Raw genomic sequence first — 6,000 nt, forward strand, 5'->3', positions numbered from 1 at the left:
CCATCCTTGTTCTGTTTACCTGTCACACATTTGGGAAGCGATAAAACACAGGTCGAGTGGGAGGGTGGCGCTCGGAGATTCGATAACACGACCAAAGGGCAACTCTATTAATCATTAATCTCGACTGAAAAAATTAAAAAACAAAATACAATCACTATGCATAGATATCCTAGTGTCGTAAATCTTTTCACACTTTGGTTTTTGGAAGTTAGTCCGTCCTTCCGTCCGTCCTTCCGTCCGTCCGTCCGTAATCAATTTTGTTGACAGCGTAACTTAATAACCGGTTCGGGTATCCACATGAAATTATGCATGTGTTTATTGTATGAGTCGACGAAATTGTGCCTATTATAAACATTTTGTTACACATGCTCAAGGTCACATTCTTAATATTTCACTATTTCACCCATATGTATGCGGGTGCACGTCAAGAGACCGACACCCATGAGTCATACAGCTCACAAGTCATACGGCCCATAAGTTATAAAGCTCACTAGTCATACAGCCCATTAGTTCGACACTAAGCTAACAAGGCCAACGAGACTGATCTGTCGAACTCGTGGGCTGTTTTTACCTAGTGTCGAACTCATGGGCTGTATGACTCGTGGGATGACCCCGACAGCACACACTACTGTTGTAAGTTCGCCCCGTTCTCCAGATGTGAACGACCCGATTGTTTTTTGCCCTTCTCAGACATAATTTTCGTTGGAATCTGGACTGTTGTCACTCCTATCTCGTCTGTTATATAATGTCCTGGGGTTTGAATTTGTATCTGAAAAATGAAATCGTATGTGAATGTTTTTATTGCTACAAAGGCATAGCTAACTTTTATAGTACATATTCTTCCTTTTTTTTATCTTTTGTGATGTTGATGATGATGATGTTCGTCCTTCGCTGGCGAGACAACCACAACTTTTATTAACACTACACACTACTGCAGTGAAATGAGGAAAGTTGTGATTTGCGCGTGAATTGGATTAAAGTGGGGAAGAGTTGCGCAGGGTCGTCAGCCTCACTCTCTCGTCCTGGTGCATCTATTTCCAGCCGCAAGACTTAATCAAGACGGCTGGAGATAGGTCAGGATGCAGTGGATGGCCATCAGTGTCTTCAATGTCTCACTGCCCCCTTGTTGCGCTCCACAACGCTTTGCTGTATCAGCCTTCCCGCCGTTGAACCAATCTGGTGGTTTCCTCCGCGTGGTTCGCCGGATCCAGTCTTCGCATGCTTAGGTAGACAAACCCTATTTCACCGAGAGTTGAGACCCATCGGTATATAATAATAATAATAATAATAACTCAGTATTTATATAGCGCTTATCGATAAAATTCTGTAAGCGCTTTACATAATATATACCTAAACATAAACTACTGCATAATCCAAAATACTATAATTTACACAAATAATTAATCACTTAAATAATAATAATAATAATTACATAGGTACACGGTAGTTTACACTGCAATGAAAAGCACAATACCCTCAACAGGCTGGTAACATTTACCTGAGCAACTAATTACGGAAAAGATAAGTCTTAAGTGCAGTTTTGAAACTGTTGAGGGATGGCTGATTTCTTAGTTCAAGGGGAGTGAATTCCAGAGTGAAGGGGCGGCGACTGAAAAGGCTCTGTCACCATGGGTGTGGGAGACTGCCTTAGGGACTTTTAGGAGATTCTGTTCAGCTGATCGTAGAGAGCGGGATGGTTGATATGGAGAAATCATGCTAGAGATATATGTGGGAGATTTTCCTTGAAAACTCTTAAATGTGATAACTAGGATCTTGACCAGAATGCGCTTATTGATGGGTAACCAGTGTAGTTGTTGAAGAGTATTAGATACATCATGTTTCCTAGGAACCCTCTGGACAATCCTGGCTGCAGTGTTTTGGATTCTCTGAAGTTGGCTGATCAGGGATTGTGGGAGTCCAAACAAGAGGCTGTTATTGTTATCAAGTCTACTGGTTATAAATGCATAAACTTAAGCCAACGTCGCTGGAGTAGTGAGATACTGTCTAATCTGTCCTATCCTTCGGATGGCTATCATGACAGAACGGCAGATAGAGCTGACATGTTCTTTCGTTGTGAGATGTTGACCCATGATGCAACCAAGATTCCTTCCGAATGGGGATGCTTCCACCACCAGATCTCCAACTCCATCGGACAGCTGTTCAGGCATATAAATAAGGGGGGTGGTTGTGAATAGAGCGGTCTGCTTTAAAGTAGAGAAAATGTTCTCATAGGTTTCCATATGGAAGTTTTAGTCTGTATGGAAGTTTTAGTCTGTCTTCCATATGGAAGTTTTAGTCTGTCAGTTTTAGTCTGGGTGGGAAGTCCCACCCAGTTTCATGAACAGATAAGTGGTTTAAGGTCTATGTACTCCATCAATTTTGTTATTTTTGCCAACTTTTTTTCGCCCTGATTTGCAAAGCACATGTCTCAAGGTGAGAACGTTGTTGGGATGGACGAATTTAAAGGCATGGAACTCGAAAGCATAGCAAAATGGTGTTTATAGAGTTTTATATATTTCTTACTATACCAAAGTGATGCTTACGGTAAGCAAAACGTATTAAAAGTTCACTTCGTGATTTCGTCAAACTTGCAGCGTTTTTGCTTCAACTTTTACTTATCTAACAAATTTCAGCTTTCTAACCAAAAGTGCAAGCCACTTGAAGATAATTAACATCGCAAAGCACATTCAGATGCATCCAATTGTAAGGAAATTGGTGTTTTAATGTTATCCGGGAATTAAGCGATTTCGTCTCCCTTGCTGCCTCTTTTCGTCATCACTCAGTTTCAACTCCTTTATGTATCTTAGCATACAATTGCGTATTGCATCTCTAAAAAAAAAGAACGCCTGTGTTAGAAAGAAGTGATAAGCAGTCAACGCCAGTCCAAAGTTGGATAACTGTTTTGGATAAAAAACAACAACAACAACATATTGTTGACAGTATCAATTTCGTCATCCTTGCCGACTTTTTTTTTTCATCACAATTTATGCTTTAAGTATTTGATCCCTCAAAGCAAAGCACACTCAAATGCAAAGTACACTTCCTTGAGCACACTTCTCAAGGTCTTTGGCATGGACGCATTGAAAGGAATGTTACATGAAAGCACAGCAAAGTGGTATTGAAAGTTTGGTATGTTACTTGAGGATGTCGCTGACCGAATGCATTAGTCACCCTTGCCGACAACACCCTTTATGCTTATTATTTCAGCCCTCCAATGCAAAGCATTTGTCTCAATTGATGAAAGTCTTTTTTAAACGCATTGAAAGGCATGAAACTTGAAAGACCAAAGCAAAGTTGTATTAACAGATTTTGATATATTACTTACTATCACTATTATACCAAAGTAATGTCTATTCTAACGAAAACGTGTCATTATTTCACTTCGTCACCCTATTATGTTCAACTGTATTCGTCACCTTTGCCGCGTTTTTGCGTCAACTTTTATTAACAATTGTCTACGAGATTTAAGCTCTCTAATGAAAAGATCAAGTCACTTGAAGATGATTCATCGTAAAGCACATTGACATGTATTCAATTGTAACAACATTGGTGTATCAATGTACGTCATAACAAAAGCATATCCGCGGAATTAAGCAATTTCGCCACTCTTACCGCCTCTTTTCTGAACCACTGATGTTTAACGGCCTTTATGTATGTAAGATCTCTATTGCATCTCTACGTAAAAGAACGCCTATGTAATGGAGCATTGGTAAGCATTCAACTAAAGAGCAAAGTTCGATTACTGTTTTGGGATCTTGTCACCCTTGCCGACTTTTCCCCCACCCTTTATGCTATGGGTGTTTGAGCCCTCAAATGGAATGCACATGTCTCAAGGTGAGAAAGTGTTTGATATGGACGAATTGAAAGGCGTGGAACTTGAAAGCACAGCAAAGTGGTATTTAAAGAGTTTGATATATTACTATTATACAGAAGTGATGTATAAGGTTAGCAAGACGTATAATTTGACTTCGTCACTTTCTATGTTTATCTTCAGTATGTGATTTCGTCACCCTTACGTCGTTTACTTACCAAGTGTCTAATAAATTTGAGCTTTCTATAATAATGATAATAGAGAGACTATTATAAAGCGCTCATTTCTGCCTAAAAAATACTCATGGCGCTATAGAACAGAGTACATAATGTATCACGTTACAACAGAATCACAGAATTAATGATAAGAACAATAACCAAACAATATATACGTACCCATATACATACAGGTAAACAATTATCAATTTCAATTAAAAAGGTAGGTCTTGAGATTCTTTTTAAAACAATCCATAGAACATGCTTGTCTAAGAGATTTTGGTAGGCTATTCCAAAGTTCTAGGCCCATATGTGAAAAAACACAATCCCCCCAAATATGCTTGATTCGAGGTCCCTCTAATTTTAGCGAGTTTGATGAACGGATATTTCGTGGTGGTTGGTGAAGATGAAGAGTAATTTGAAAATAGGCAGGGGCAAATTCGTGCAATGTACGGTAAACAAGAAGAAGAATCTTGAAGTTAATCCGCTTTTCTGCAGCGAGCCAGTGTAGGGACCGAAGTATTGGGGTAGAAACGCAGTTTTCTTCGTGAAAGTAAGTAATCTAGCGGCACAATTCTGAAGACGTTGCAGTTCACTGAGTTCTTCTTGTCTGCAAAACAGAGAATTGCAAAAATCTAGACGAGACGAAATGAGAGCATGCATCAGTTTTTCTGCTGCTGATCTACTTAAATATCTCCGAATTGAGCCCAGGTTATGCAAATGAAATCTTACAGATTGGGATATATATGAAATGTGGTATTTGAATGTCAGATTTGCATCAAAGATTACGAACTTTGTTCGAATGCTCGATATTACTATTGTCAATTCTAACATTACATGTATCAGAATTCACTTTAGACAACACCTGTTTGGATCTTAACAGAATAAATTCTGACTTACTGTCATTAAGTTTCAGACCATTACTTTCCATCCATCCTTTGCATTCTAGATCTCAAAGGCTTAAAGCATAGAGGGAGATGAAAAGAAGTCGGCAAGGGTGACGAAATTGATGCAGTCACGAATATCCCCTAAACAGTTATTGATCTTTGTTCTGGGATTGACTGCTTACCAATGCTGCATAATACATGCATTCTTTTCCGGAGAGAGGCATCACTTTCGAATAACTGTAAAAGTAAGTGATATATCAAATTCTGTTAATACCACTTTGCTGTGCTTTCAAATTCCATGATTTTCAATGCGTCATCCAATGCGTCATTGATTGAGACGTGTGCTTTGCAATTGAGGTCTCAAATACTTAAAGCTTAAAGGGAGATGAGAAAAGTCGGCAAGGGTGACGAAATTGATGCAGTCACCAATATCCCAAAAATAGTTATTGATCTTTGTTGTGGAATTGACTGCTTATCAATGCGGTTTAACACATGCATTCTTTTCCGGAGAGAGGCATCACTTTGAAATAACAGTAAAAGTAGGTGATACATCAAACTCTGTTAATACCACTTTACTGTGCTTTCAAGTTCCATGATTTTCAAAGCGTCATTCAATACGTCATATCAAGACTTTCATTAACTGAGACGTGTGTTTTGCATTTGAGGTCTCAAATACTTAAAGCATGAAGGAAGATGAAAAAAGTAGGCAAGGGTGACGAAATTGATGCAGTCACCAATATCCCCAAAACAGTTATTGATCTTAAAATGTCCCTGAAAGCATTTTTCTTCACAAATACTGGTGTGGTGTACATGTGCATGTGCATGGGGATTTCAGCTCTCATGTTTGGATGTGTATTGGTCGATATAGTAAAAGATGACTTCGCTGTTCTAAATTATCTCAAGAGTTTATCCTAATACTTGCTTCTTGACCTTCAGTTTCGTCTCTGGAGTGCCATTTAAAGTAGATATTTTGACAGCTGTTGTTATCTCTCCACCACGTGTTTTGTTTTTACTGTCCCACCTACTGGATTTTGTGTTTGCTGCTCATATTACTTTCATCACTTGTCAACTGTGACCTCGTCTTGCC

This window comes from Diadema setosum, chromosome 8 (assembly GCF_964275005.1).
Source record: "Diadema setosum chromosome 8, eeDiaSeto1, whole genome shotgun sequence".
NCBI classification, from domain to species: domain Eukaryota; kingdom Metazoa; phylum Echinodermata; class Echinoidea; order Diadematoida; family Diadematidae; genus Diadema; species Diadema setosum.